Below are 16,016 nucleotides of genomic sequence, written 5' to 3'. Positions count from 1 at the left end.
CGTTATTTCTGAATATTTCAACATATACTTAATGGTAAACCCATGTAGGAGTAGAACAACAACAACAACAACTGCAGTTAAACTTAAGCAGTCCTCATTAAAAAACAGTGGGCAACAACTAAGCCTCTGCTGCTTTACTCCAGCTCACAAAACTCCACAGATGTGGAAATGTATCACGTAGATAAATACACAAAAACACCACTAATCTCTAAATCACAAAATCTGTGCCATACACAACTGGAAAGGGAGTGAAAATTCATGATTTTAGAGAGAGCATAATAATAATAATAAAAGCATGTGTGTGAACTTGTGTGTGTTTGGCTTCTTTGTCAGATGACATTACAAAATCAGTGTCATCTGTTTACAGCAGTTCCAATTTTGCACACTGACCATATACTAGGTTTGGATCTGTTTACAACACTTGGCCCTGAGCCTCAACCACCTCACCCAAACTGAGTCAGTTTTTAAAAGAATTCATCCTTTTTTTTCTTTTTTGACCAGATACTGATTTAGTATTGTGCAGCCTTTTGTTTCATTCATTTATTGCTATTATAATTTTCACACAGAAAAGAACAGAATTATAGCGGTTGATTACAACTCCTTTCGTAATGACAATGTCGACATACAACAGCCAGATGTGGAAATTGGAACCATCCAACACCCTTGTCTTAGGCTTCAGTGGTGATTCTGCTGAGTCACAGCTGGGTGTGTACCCATGCCTGACTGCACAATCATCACCGAACTAGATATGGTTAGACTCTTGATGAACCAAATGTTAAACATGTACTTTGAATTTTTGCTGGCCTGTCATGACTGTGGCCACAAAGTTTTCTTTTCTTTTTTTCCTCCTAAAACAACAGCATCTATGAACATTGGGTAGGACACCAGCCAGGACACTTTGCTTTATGTTTTACTCTTCTACGGGAATGCAAAAATGGTTCATGAGCCTTCAGCCCACAGAACTTCTCCCACTGTGTGTGATTTCACACTGAGCGTCAGCTATCTGCTTGCTTTAGGTTTCATGCTTGAATGTGCATGTAGCCACCGAGAGAGGCTGGAATCTCGAGGCCGTGCACTCTATCACTGCTGCACAGAGAAGCAAGCCTGAACCCCACAGATGAAACAAAAACTCATAAAAACAATTACATCTGTGAGGCTACACACCTGAATCTGACCTCAAAGAAATGACTTGACAACCTTGGAGATGCGCTTTCATGTTGAGAGTTGGACAAAAAGATCAATAACACTCTCATGTCTGTGCAAGAAATGTAAGCTGGAGCCAGTAGAGAAATAGCTGATCTTAGTTTATCTTGGCTTAGCTTAGCTTATAGCCTGTAAACAGAGATAAACGGCTAGCGTGGCTCTGTCTAAATGTAAATAAAAACAAAATCCAACACTTTAGAGGTGCTGGTTGGTGGATTTCATGCTAAGCTAACAGCTGTGGCTTCATATTTAGCATGCACGAAAGTAGTATAACTCTAGGCAAATACGTGCATGTCGTGCAATGTCAGATCTTCCTTGGTCAGTTGTCTCTTTTGTCTTCTCGGGGTCACTTAAACTCTAAATTAGAGGAAAAAACAACATTCATGCCTGCAGACAAATGGCTGTGCACAAATGCAGAACGTCTGTGGTGTGCTATGTAAATCACCTGCTGACCTGCGCCCTGTGGGAGTCTGCGGGGGTGTGTGGACAATTCTGGACATTAGAAAGGAAAGAAGCAGAACGGAGGGGAGGGAAGACAAAATGTACCATATGAGGGAGGGATCAGAAAGGGCTCGGGAATTCCTACAGAGAACCAGAATTCCTCAGAGTTTGTCATGTGACATGACCAGATTCAGGAAAAGCAGCTGCTGTAGCGTACAGCAAAGTGAGGAAATGAAAAGAAATGAAGTCAGGGCAGAGAGGGGAAGAGTGAGAGACAGTAAGAGGGAAACAGGAACAAATTGTTATCAAATCAAGTTTGTGAGCCCTCTGTGGAGGTCAGCAGAAGAAGATAAATTGCATTCATCTGGCAGCAAGAGCTCCCTCAATGGACTGAAATCCCTTCAACACAGAGAAACACAATAATTCCTCCAGGAAGCAGAGATTCATGCACAAACAGATGCAAAGACAGTGCCCTCTCTAAGCTAATATTGAATAAATAGCATACTTAACTTAATTAAGAATAATTAAACTAGGCTTGTGATAATGTGCACATGAAAGTTAGGAGCTAACCCGAGAGTATACTGATTTAGGAATGTGAGGGAATTTTATTGCACCTGGAAGTGTTGGCTCAGGGACTCATCCAGCTGTGAGAGGGACCCTTATCTTATGGGTGATGGCAAGAGATACATGCATTCCTCTGTATATTGTAATGAGCAATGGCAGGGCTCTAACTGTAACAATGTGTGAGTCCATGTGTGTATGAGTTGAGCGTGTGTGTGTATGTGTGTGAAACTCTCAGATATAGAAGAGCTATCGATTATGATGCCTCAGGTCTCAAATCCAACATTTCATCTCTGCCAGCCTTGCAGCAGCAGCAACAGCAGCAGCACTCATCAGACCTTGCTCTCCAGTGAGCAGGGCAGGTATGGCAGAACAAACAGACTGCATAAAGAGAGCCTGTGTGGTGCTAAGTCTCACACTGGAGTGAGGGACAGAACAAAGAAGGACTGATGGAAAAGGAGAGGAAGCGATGGCAAGAGACATAAAGAAAAGTAAAGGTTTGTGAAAGTTAGATGATGAAGGACAGCGGTGCACAAAGGAACTGGGTACAGTGAAATAATGGAATCAAAGTCCAATTTTTTTTTCTTAGTTATGATAACTTTTCAGGAAAGCCTTGTCAAAACTAAGGCCATAAAATATTTCCACAGAGAGGAAAATGTAAGAGCCGGGCACAATGTGTAACTGTGGTCCACTGGAGCGTGCTACTTTTCTCATGAGCCTCAACAATAGACCTTTAGAGGACTGTTACACTCTTCTGTTTGACACAGAGAGGTGTGATTTCAGCACAGTGATGTCCCTCTCCAGATAAGGACTGACACACATAACGGTCAGCAAGTATCACTGGTTTCACTTCATTAAATTGTATTATTCACCTCATTAAATGGTGATAAAATATTTCAGCACGGTTTGAAATGATAAAATATTAAATAACTTTAACAAATTGATTTGGAAAATGTTTAGTATCTCATATTTTTTTTGCAAAAGACACATTTTGTCCTCACCACTGATTTACTAACTAAGAATAAGAGATCAGAAATAGTGCATTACTTCAGCCAGAGTCTAACAAAAACAAAATTGCAGTAGCAGTTCCCAAGCCCTGTTCATTGGAAACTGTAAATACTAGTTGGTTCAATAAAGTATAATTCAGCTTCTGTGAAAAATAGATACGCAACAGCGCTTAAACTGGAGAAAGAAACATAAAATCGAGCAGAAAAGTTGCCTCTATAATAAATCCCAAGCATAACTGCAGCAATGGAAATCTCATAAATAGACACATTAACCAGAAACTGACAGAAATGGTCAATACAGTCAGTAACAAAATACTTGTGCCCACTGCTGACAGGAAATCAGAACAGGACGCCAGCACTAGTCAAAGATGCATTGTGCCCAAGTGCCAGTGACTTTTCCACAAAAGTTCAATATCTAATATATTTTTATGAGGTAATTGCTTCGCTAAATTTGACTAATACATCATCATTATAATCATATTTGGGTCGTATTTTTCTTACCTAATTACTAATTTGGAAGAATTAAACTCTTCCAAACCTTGACTCTGCCTCTCCACCTTCAGCTCTTTTCCATACACAGCAGTGCAGTTTATTTGCCAGTGTGTGTGTATACTGATACTTGTTCATAACTGTGTGTTTGTTGCCTCTTAATGAAATTTGGTACATTTAAAAAAATCTGCCAGTGCATGCACAAAATTCTCACACTATTGCATGTATGCAATGCGTGTCATTGTGCATGCATTCGCTTCCACATGTAGAAGTAGAATCCATGAAACCCCAAACCTCTCACTAATTACACGGTGGACGGTGGCAGAGCTCTGGCCTCCGTGCCTGCATCATCTGTTACATAAATACTCATTTGACGGAAACTGCTGTCAGGCTCCATCTTGCACTGCAGCTCTGGTCAGTTCCAGGTTAAACCGCTGCTGGACAGGGACGCTGCCACTCCCTTGTTTTGTACTCATTTAGAATATGTGTGCGTACATGTGTGTGTGTGTGTGTGTGTGTGAGAGAGAGAGAGAGAGAGAGAAGCAAAACAAAAACAAAAACAGACTAAGGTATGCAGTAGTTGCACATTTGATTAGATGAGTGGGGGAAAAAATACAAGAAAAAGGAAGTGACAAAGATTTGGATTTGTGTGTGTTTGGTGGCATGTGCACATGTGTGAGGAAAAGACTGAACGTGTGTGTGTGTGTGTGTGTGTGTGTGTGTGTCTGTGTGTGTGTGTCTGTGTGTGCGCGCAAGAACATTTTACAGCCTGCTACCAAAAGCCACCGGATGTGCCTCTGCAGCAGACCACCTTGCACCCCATGACATCATCATAGTGCCTCTTGAAACCCAATACACACAAATACACAAATAGGCGCGCACACACACACACACACACACACACACACACACACACACACACACACACGTTATTTTTTCCTACCCTCATCAGGTGCCAAATAAAGTACATTTCCCATGTGTTGCACACATGTTGGTGGTAGTGATCTGCCTCTGCAATGAAGAGGTGAACTTAAAACAAACTTCCTCAATAACACTCGAGGTATCACATATCACACCTACAGCAGATGATCAAAAAAGATCTTTGCTGACTGCACTGATCTTAATAAGGAGATAAATATGCTTCATTTAGCTGAGGTGACAATGCCTTGAACAGTTTGGTGATAATGCAGTGACAGGCTTTTGGCATCTGACTGGACCACAGTGGCCAGAAAGAGAGCAAAGAGCAACAACCAGGCAATAAACAACAGATGGCAGCTCACATTTCCAAGAACAGCAAAGAAGTATTTATAGATGAAGCCTTCTAAACAGGCTGCGTACTGCAGTAGCAATCGGAGCATTTTAAAATCAATCCACAATCATCATGAATCAGATTTAAAGACTGAGTATGAAAGCAAACCACATTCTGTGTGCACTGCTGACTACAATAGCTTACTACATAGTCTAGCAAAATTAGGACTTGTAAGTGGATTCATACCCGTGGTGCATGGCAATCAAAAGCAGCTGTGTCACAGTTAGATCTGTGAAAACCCCAAACAAGAGCTTCCACTCGCTGGACCAACTTATGTTGACCCGAAGTATATAACAAGGCAACATACTGAAGATACTGTAGTGATCAAGATGACACATGGTGTTAGCTACCTACACAAACTGATGTTCTGTCAAGTGATTCATACAGACTGTGGTGCAATCTGATTGTGTAAGATAACAAGTGTAGACAAGGACGATCCAGGATTATCTTTCTTGAGTAAGAGAGGAAGTGAAGTTTATTTTAAGATTCCAGAGCAAAAGACAGAAGGAAAGAAAGAAAGAAATTGTTTGTTGAATTGTTTCTTATCTCCACACAGACGCTGCTGGGAACTTGCTAGTTGTTCTCACCCTGTTGCCTCTCTGAATAACCACTTCATAATTGGAGCAGAAAGACAATAACATTGACAACGTAAACAACAGGCTCTCAAGCTGCCAAAACATATTTAATCTAACTGGTTATGATAAAGAGGCTATTCATTCAGCTAATAAACGTTCAAATGAGCAAATCACTCCATGTTGTACAGTAAGCCACTGTAAGGACTACTGTATGTTTGGTGATTTTTTTTTTGTCTTGTCTCTGGCAACAAACCCCAAACCACAAGCTCTGAAGGAGAAGCAGTAAAGAAATATACACCTATTATGGGTCATTAGGAAGCTAATTTTCTTCATAAAGTGGGTTTCCTTACAGTACCAGCAGAGTGCCAAGAGTCTTCCTTCTCTGTTTCTGTCATCAAGGGCAGAGGGAAGGTGCTAAATCTGCCTCTCTCGCTGAGCTGGGGCAGGGTTACGCAGTGTATCACATCTTGGTTAGAGGCAGCACACAGAGACCCTGTGCTGCACTCTCCCTCCCAACGGGCACCCCGCCGAGCGCGACATACACACTCTTGTCTATCCCGCGCTCTCTCCATCACACACACATATAGCTGTTGTGCACATGCACGCAAGGCAAGAGGCAAACAAACACGGCATCCACACGCCAACGCTGTTGACTCATGCTAATACGGGCTGCGTGGTGCTAAGGTGAGGGAAACTCTCTCACCCTTGACTGGCCCCTTGGAAACATGGGCACAGCTTCAAGTCCGGGGCCAAACACTAGCTCACAGAGAGCTGCGGCAAGAAATAACTAGCTACCATTCATAAACACCATCTGATGGTCAGCTCATTGTCATTTGAGGGCAGCTATGATGATTAACCCTCAATCGCGGTCGGGCAGTCTGGCTTTGAATGGCGGGCATTCATTCATGGTCTGCAACTGGCATGCATTAATCTATTTTCTGCACCTTTTTAAAAAGGCAACGTGTGAAAAATGAACACTGTACTAAATATTGACGTGAGGTGGACTGTAAAAACTAGAGCAGAGAGAGAACGCAATGCCAGAATCAAAATTATATTGCATCCACACCCAGATTTAAACTTGATGGTTTAGTGAGGTCTGGATCCAGGTTACATCTGAACCTCAATGTGTCACTTGTCATATGTCACGTTCTAGAGACGTCAGACTTAAACCGCACAGCAGCAACTGTATGTGGCCACTCACGGTCATTTCTGTCCATATGCTGCTGGTCACAGTTCACAGACTCAGACAGTCTGCACCAGCCTGTAATCAATGTGTCATGCTTGGGATTTTGTGTGGGCAAATGCTTTTAGCTCAGCCTATAAATATACAAGTAGGAATCTTTCCCACTCCCTGAGACTCCAGGAGTCTGGGAGATGACATTGTCAGAGGGATTAAAGAAGCAGAAGAGACAAAGATAAAGAGGTAGAGGAGAGATAAACGAAGCCACAAAGTAAAGGACATCTGGCTAATGAGACGAGAGTGCAGGATAGGACGCTCTACATTTCCACCTGTTAAAAAAAGAGTCATTTAATATTCCAAAGATAAGATGTGACGCACAAACTCCCCGAAAGCCCAGTTCCAGCGGTGTGGCTCTACATCTCTGTGGCAGAAAATGTAGTTGGCAAAGCTGGCAATTGTTTTGTGGGATGAAAAACCACATGAGCCCAGTTTCTGCTGCTCCTTCAACCCCTTTATTTAGACCGACCCACAGAGAGCTTTTACTCTTATAAATAGGCAGACTGTGACTTCCACACCACAGTCTATCTTAATGTTACTGACACAACAAGTGGCTGAGTGATGTGCATCTGTGCATCAGTGAATGAGGATGCTAGGAAAAAAATGACTCCTACTTAACTCGGGTATTTCCTGGTGTTCCGGGTTTACCTTTCAGGTGGCAATACTGTACTCATGATTCCTATTCTTTTACCTAGTGACAAATTATTTTCTGATAAGGATTTTATGTGTAAAAACATTTAAACATTATCATCAATCAAGTGTTGAGATAGATAGAAATGAATACAAAAAGCAGTGAAATGCTTTTTATAGTAGCCTACAAATAATATTTTATGCATAATAATATAATTGTAAAGTGATCATGCTTGATGGTACATTTTGCTCATAAGACTGCATAATGTTTACATAGACACAGTTTTAAAGTATTATATTTGCTTCAATTTGAGTATTTATGTAGTGTCTTTTCATAATGGTATGTTATTTGACATCACTTTTCTTTCTCTTTATAAATTTTAAGGGCTTTACATAGCTTCATGTATTTTGTGACTCAGATATAACCTGTTTAAATTAGCAATGGCTGTCCACATGTTGCTATATACTTGTAAAGAATTGTGGTCATTGCAGTTTACTGGCCTGTTTTCAGTGCTGGATTCCTTTGTTTAACTACACTAACAGGAAACACCAGCCGTATAATTCCAACATAGCGGATTATAACGCCACAAATAAACAAAATGTGCTTGTTCCCAATTGTTTTGTATGTTTACTAGTCACTGAACTGGCTGGGCTGCTGCCTGTGAGCACAGGCTCCAGCTGAGCATGACCTTGAAGATGGATCTTCTCTTTAATTTAGCAATATGGGCTGGGCTGCACTAGCTGGTGGTCAGTGGTTCGACTTCAGGCCTTCAGGAGCACCCCATTAGAAGAGAACAGCTGAAGACGACATTAAGCGACATGCTAGAGCCACAGCGCACAACAACCAGTTATGAAAATATATGAGAAGGGGAGAGAGAATCTGTCAGGGCGGAGTGGCCTATAGACACTTGCATAAGGATGATGGATGATGACGGCTTCTAGTTTTTTTGTGGCTAGCTGCTCCTAGGAGACTTTGTCTTTTGTTTCTGGAGATTTTACAAACAGCAGAGACGTTATGAAGTTATGAAAATTGAAGATAAACAGCTGGCTGATGGAAGTTGATAGTAATGTTTGTGATAATCCCCAAAGGCTGTGCTCTCAATATCACAACATTTATCGTTTCCTTTACTGTATTTTGAATCCTTTTATATCTCCCTCCTCTGTTTATTATCTTTTTCTCAGTAGATTACTTTCAATTACGTGTTCCCTCAAGCAAATTTCATGACTGACATAAAAGTCACTTTTTTCCCTCACAGACAGTCAAACAGCCCATCATGGCCGGCAATCATACTTTTCATCCTGGCAGCAGTTCTACAAAGCATAGCAGCACTCACACACACACACATAAAACTATGCAAACTTGTGAAATCACAGACATGGTGACACTTGTTTTTAAAGTCTGCAAACTCACGTAAACACACACAGTCGCAGATAAAAACCCCGCATAAACAGCAAGGCGCACACATGAATGGGCACGCGAATGGGTGGAGAAGATACAGGAGAGCTCAGAGAGACAGTGGTTTTGAAATCCTGCGGTTGAGTATGTAATGGAACTGCATGTAGTGATTAGAGACACAAACGTTCCAGCTGGCAGTTCCACACAGCCAACGCACCCAGTGGCACATTTTGTGTCTGTGTATGTGAGTGCGTGCGTGGGTGTGTGTCATACACATCTACTGCAGTGCAGAGGACAACACACAGGCTGCATCTGTTCGCTCAGAGTTCGCTGTCCAGGAAAGAATTTACGTGGAAGTTTGGTGCACGAACTTCCAGGAGAGGAAACAGCAGGAGGAGGAGGAGGAGGAGGAGGAGAGAAAAAGAATAAAGCGCGGTGAGAGGAGAGGTTCATGGCATGAGGACGGAGAGAGGGAGAAAGTGGCAAAGGACCAGATGGAAATGGAAAAAAGAGAGAGAAAGATAGAAAATTGGCCGGGTAAACAGTGGAGGAGAGCATGGTTATCCTTGAGGTCTGCATTTGTGGTAAAGAATTAGAACAGCTTTCTGCACAGTGATGGATGGATTTACAGGACAGGCAGGTCGAACTGGCATGAATTCTGTCCCGTCCGAGCCAGACTGGTGCAGCAGAAAGGTTGTTCTGGGCCAGGCCAGTGGAAACACTACACAACCAGGATCTGGGCCAATGAACCAGGCCAGACAACTGATGGATTTTCAAGGGGCGTAGAAACACTGTGTGTGTGAAAGGTAGCACTAAACTATAGAGTTACCAATTTAATCTCAAACCGGGTTTACTCAAGGTCCTAACATGACCTTTGACCTCTTGAGATACCAGTTCATTGTGGCGGGTTTACATTCTTGAACCGCTCAGGCTGGCTGTAAAGTAACTACGGTGAAATATTTAAATTTCAGCTCATCACTCTCACTTTCAAAAATACACAAACACCATGTAATTAACACCACTCACCACACCCACTGACTCCTCTGCAGAACCAATCTCCTGCTGCGCAAAAGAGCTCAACCTCAGTCCTGACCGAAACAGGAAAAAGAACAACTTCTTGGAAGCTGGGTGTTTGTGTGTCTTTGGATAAAGTCTTTGTTAACTTTGGACTGTGTTGCATTCACTCAAGATGTCTCTTCAAAACATCTGGAAAATGTGGTTTCTCCTGCAGACCAGAACATTTGTACAGGGTTATGGGTGCAGCTCACCACTACAGTATGGCTAGGCTGCGGCTTCAGCAGCTGGGGCATCACTTGTTTGGAGGGTAAACATGAAGAAAGAAAGATTTCGATATTTAAGAGTTCATAAGTGTGACAGCTGATGGCAGGATGTGGATTTTAGCACCAGCTCTCACTTCTTTTGCCGGGTATGATGAGCTGTCAGTCACAGTTTGCACTCCTGTCTCTGTATATGAGGCAGGTGTTGAGAGGAGGAGAGTTTGGAAGTGCAAAAAAGAGGGAGACTGAGAAACAGAGAGACAGAGGGAGAGAAGTGGTGAGAGACAAAGGTGGGTTTCAGAGAGCGAGAGCACATTTTGAGGCAGGGGTGTGAGATTTGACCGAGGTGAGGTTTGCTTTCCACGGGGGATGACCACATTCCATCTGAACATTTCAAAAATGCTTTTCAGACTGTCCTCAGAGTGGCCACCCCCTCCTATTTGCCGTCAATACATTAATCTGTCCCAGCCCAGCCAACAAGCTCTGGAGCTATGAAATATATTTATTCTCTAAGGATCGTTACTGTAGTATTTCACCCGCTACAAATAGGCACAGGAGGCACCACTGAAAGTAGCATTGAGTTTGTGATATGGATGAGATGCGTCAGGGATTAAATTAAGTTTCCTGAGTCTTTGTTAAAACAATTTACAGCAACAATTTACATGACTAATTTGACTAGAAAGGCTCTTTAAAACTGAAATTATGGGTCGCTTTATAGAATATTGGCAGCAGATACTTCAGTTTTCAGATTCACATCCAGCGATGACAGCATTAAAATATGGAGCTGTCACTGGTGTCAGCAAGCCATAAAATGAACATAGCTTTAAGTCAACTGTATCTCCCCTTAAGGCCATCAAAACCGTTGGATGTTGTTCAGAAGTGGCCCAGTCAGGTATACGTCAAGCTGATACAAAGTTATGACTTTCTAAGTGACAGGGAGGAATTGCATAACGCTTCGTTTGGAAGAGAGCTGGGAGGGGCCACTAGAAATCTCTCTAGCTTTCCTCTTTATTTAGATTGGGCTTCAGACATGTCGAGCAGCTCTGTAAAAACTGCCTTCTGCTAAACAAAAATAAATGCATTCTTTCTAGCTTGTGTGAAGAGTGTGAGTCCCATAAAATACCTAAAGCTGGAGTGTAAAGCTGGAAACACCTTTCAGACTAAACAAAGGAAAAAAAACTGCAGTGCAATGAAATGAAACTGGAATGTTTAAAGTTATTTCTTGCAACAGTTGCATATTATCAATGAAACAATTTGGATCCTTTTATGTAAGCAGCAGCTGAAAGCATGGACATTGAGTGTTAGTGTTTTCTTGCCTTCCAGTATCCCTGACTTCATGGAAACATTGTTTTATTACTGTGTAATGGCCTTTCCTTAATCTGAGTCCAATTCTGTTTCATCAGAGACCAACTGGGATCATTTAAAAGCCATCTAAATGTGCCAACTTGCATGCACCTGCAGAATAAAATGAGTGGAAGCAGAAAATAACTCAAATTCATGTGGTTTATCAAGTTTATGTTCAAAGCTTTAGGACAAACAGGCCCGTGCAGAACAAATGAAAGACTGCCATAATAACACTGTAAAGGCTGAAGGCTATATAGAAGGTGATAATCTGTAAGTAACTTTTATGTCTGTCGTGTTTCGGTTTCAATTTACAAAAAAGGCAACTTCTGACAACCCCCCACACCTGGCGTTGCCCTCAGGTCTCAGTCGTGGTGTCTCACAAGATAACAGTTACCACCTGTTGGGATTACCTGTGCAATCTGAAGAAGTGATTTCTGGAACTAAAATTTAATGAGTAATGACAGTAGAGCAAGCTAAAGGCCTGCATGGTTATTTTAGTGACTACATCTTTACAAGTTACAACAAGTGCAGTCAGTTTGATTTGGTTACATATCACCGACACACCTCTAGACTGTATGACCTCAGACGTTTTGGACTCACTCTCGTATACTCACACTTGAAAAAAAAAAAAAAAGACTTTCGCAAGTTTCTAGAAAACAGATGAAAAACTGGATTTCTCATTCAGCTCAGCTAAACCCAAAAAGGGCATAGGCTATATAAAACTTTAAAGTGGAGAGGAATACATCTCCCCAAACCAACACGTAGTGGTTTTAACAACATGGGTTGGGCATAGCTGGTCTATCTGCCTTGCTGTATATTTAAGGCTGCTATTTTAAAGCACTATATATTTTTTCATTGCCATGAAATGAACCTAGCAGAAGGAGTTGTGGTAAACTTGCTCAGAATAAAGATAGGCAGAGTTCCTTGAACAAGGTATGTCGCTGACCACCGGGCAACATGTTTCCTCTTAACAAGTCCCATAACAACCAATTACTTGGCTTTGGGCGGCGTGTTTGTCCTGAGCTATGAGGTAAAAGTCAAAACCCAGTTGTTGAATCAAATTGGAAAATAATTGCTTGACTTCAGTGATCACACAAACCTGCTGTTTGATGACAAGTGTATATATGTGGCCTGTCGAATTGAAACAAGCGCTCTACATGTTGGGTGTTCTGTGGTAATAAACAGAGGAATGTGGAGTGGTTCGATACTTGCCAAAATAAACAAAGACACTTCCGAAATCGGATAACAACACAAGGGCACACAGACATGAGGAAAGAGGGCAGGAAGAAGGGCAAGGCTGATTTAGAAATCAACATCAGACTGCAATTATTCTGTTTCTAATTCCAGGACGAAAGGACCTTGATTCAGATTAGAGGTCTTGTTCCTCTGGATGAACAGAGCGGAGCTGATTAAAGCAGAGCATCCAGTTTACATGTTGTGCGTAGATACCTAATTTTCTCACAGGACCTCTATTTATCCTGGCACTGATCTTTTAAATTATGGGATATATGCAGTTGCCTTCTTACAAGCATTAGCCAAGGTACCACCCAGTGGCTGTGGGCCCCGAGCCACCCACCCACCATTCACGCACCACCACAGGCGCTGACATAAAAGTCACCACAACCAGCCATCATCAGTGTCTTGGCAACAGCACACAGTTCCTAAAAACAACCCCCTTCTGAGCCTTGTGTGTTATGTATTCTTGACTACAGTACATGGACTACAAAGGGCTGAAAGAGACTCAGGCTCCGGGCCGTGTAAAGCGTAGCTCACTTTGACATCATTAAGTCAAGCTATAAAAGTTTTATTTCAGGAATCGTTTTTAATTTTGGCAAATACACTTACTCCCTGGAGAGTTAGTTAAGAAGACTGATAAGGACGACACAGACAGCAGATAATTAGCTTAGCCTATAGCAAAAGTCTGTCAACAAGCTAGCATGGGTCTGTCAAATCTTTCTTGCATCTTAACACGCCATAACTAATGTGTGATGTAATGATGAAAAACATAACAATTTGAGATGAGGGTTTATGTTACACTTAGCTCGTGATGCCTGGCTCATGAGTTCAAAACTCACCTATAATCACCACTAAAAATAAAACATTTTGACCAAAGTGGCATCATACAACTCAAAAAATAACATGCATTAAGTAGAAGTAAAACTTTATTCAAAGGCAAATTATTGTGTATTTAACTAAACAAATCTAACATACCAAACTCTGCAGACCAAGTCTCTAATTTGATCGGTATATTTCGTTTGCCAGAAGCTGAGGCAGCACACATAGCTACAGTAGCACAGCACGCAAGTCACAAACCATTCCCCACAAATTGATCTGGGATTTCTCTTGTGTTATGACTATCATTGCTCAGCAAACTTTGAACAGCAGTTGAATTTAACACAGCTCCAGCACATTGGTATTTTTTTATTTTTTATTTTTTTTGCATCAGCTCTCTTTTTGTGTGGTGAAAACAACAGCGCTAATGGAGGATAATTGCCCTGTGTTGTTTTAGTGTTTGCCCGTCTCTCTGGAGAGGGCAATGGCAGCCTCTCAGGCATGGAGATGCTAATTGGTAATGCTAATTGCTTCTATTATGTAATCGCGGGGTCAACATGGAGCCATTTTTCACATGATTTAATTTTGTAATAACCGAGAATATAAGGAATGCAAAAATATTGTCATTTATCACAACTAATGAGAAAAAGAAGACGCTAATCCATTCATTCTATGTAGAATCAAGTGTTAATAACAATAATGAAATACTTATCTAGTTTCTGCTTTTTCTCACTTTTCAATTTAAATGAAAAAAGCTTTTTTTTGGTTCCCATTAACGTAAAAACTGTTTTCCCTTATTTATTGACCCCTAAACCCAATTAACAAACTGGCATGTACGTTAGAAAGCAGGTAAATAAACAGAGTGAAGCTCGCCTGCGCTCAGCAGGGACGACTGCTCCTTTTACCCAGAGGGAATTACAAGCCGTCTGATTGTTTTGGCATTTAGGGCGGATGTGACGCCAGTAAGGAGTTGTTTTGGGGTTTGTCGGAGGTAATGCTTTCCCCACCACTTCAATGAGGACTAACATATTGTAGGTGGAGGGAGTACGGCGAAAGTAGGCCAAGTTGTCCTGCCTTCACCTTTTAATGAGTCCTGACAGCTGGAGGTGTTGGATTGACGCAAAATATTATTCTACCTTTGCCTACAAAACATGAGTTTATCATGGAGCAGCCTTTAGTATTAAATAGAAATGTTTGTGCTCTGGTTTGCAACCTCTGCTCAAACTTTGCACAAGTAAACAACAAAAAAAGTGAAGGAGGGAATAGGGAATAAATGGGAAGTTTAAGTAGTTTTCCACATGACCAACTTCACCCCAGAGTCTGACTGGTACACACCTGGCAACCCTGTTAGTCGATTTATAATGCTGAGTGGTAGCTTGACCAGCACTGGTCTGACTATACTTTATTTGACACTTAAAAGCATGGCCTCTGTCTCTCTGGACAAAGACTCAGTGCCACTAAATCTGTCAGGTTGAAGAACAAAATATGACTGGATGAAATAACAACGGTGTTTTTTAATATCCTTGAAAGGAAGCGGGCGTACTGGTGTGAGTGGAGCGGTGAGTTTACTCCAGAAATCACACTTACATGTCTGGCTCGCTCAACAAAGCTCTTCTGCATATGTGTAGTTTGTTTGTCAGTTTCCTCACCACAGTACGCAGGTCTGATTGTGCATGTTTAAAATGCTTCTGTCACTGGCCATGCTTTAATGTGTATTATTGTTATTTAAGTAAATGAGGGTGCAGGTCAGACACGAGGTCAGTGGAGCAGGGGAAGTGAGTAACTACCAGTTTCACTTCATGATCTCTCAGTCCAACCTTGAAATAAGGTTGGATCATAAGGTTAGAGTTTGGCATCCTGCCAAATGTAAAACTTTATAACTCTCTCTACTCACATAGAATACTTTAATACAGTTGAATATCCCAATTACACTGGTATTTTTCTGTTGTTGTCAGTATGAAAAAAGGGACCGGAACGCTAAGACTATGTTCCTACATGTTACTGAACCAGCAGTCACTTCAAAGACATTTCCGAGCTGCTGTTCTGTACTTCTAAAATCCTGATTTTATAACTGTGATGTCATCTGACATATCTCCAAATACAAAAAACTAAAGACAAACCCTGCCCTATGAGTTCAGTTACATTTACTCAGAGTTATAATCAGAGATGAAGTCAGAAACTCATCTGTGTAGTCAGTGCTGAGTCAGATGAGAGAACATCCAACATCACACATGCAACTCCCAAAAGTTGCAAAATTTTGGGAGTTTGTTTATTTGTTTGCTATCTCAAATTGCTAAAGGTCTAAGAAAATCTACCAACAAAGGTGAAATGTCAGCAACACTGTTCATGCCAATTAAACATTTTGAAAAAGACAACAACAGTGGAGAAACAGTGGTGCAACTGGCCCAGGTGCTCTGGTCTTCCACTTTCTGTTTCTACACTGTTTCTGTTCGGCTCCTATTCTCACTCCTGTTTTCATTATATACAGGTTAAAG

General features: G+C 41.5%; 1 protein-coding gene across 2 annotated transcripts in view; it reads right to left on the bottom strand.

The window, feature by feature from the left end:
• The window catches only part of usta (uronyl 2-sulfotransferase a), a 51,365-nt gene that overhangs the window by 30,695 nt on the left and 4,654 nt on the right, over positions 1-16,016 (bottom strand). The window lies entirely within an intron of this gene.

This window comes from Trachurus japonicus, chromosome 24, assembly GCF_045865225.1.
Source record: "Trachurus japonicus isolate A0001 chromosome 24, Traja_1.0".
Classification (NCBI taxonomy): Eukaryota; Metazoa; Chordata; class Actinopteri; order Carangiformes; family Carangidae; genus Trachurus; species Trachurus japonicus.
The sequence above is the reverse complement of the archived record's forward strand: the minus strand, read 5'-3'. Positions and strand labels throughout refer to the sequence as shown.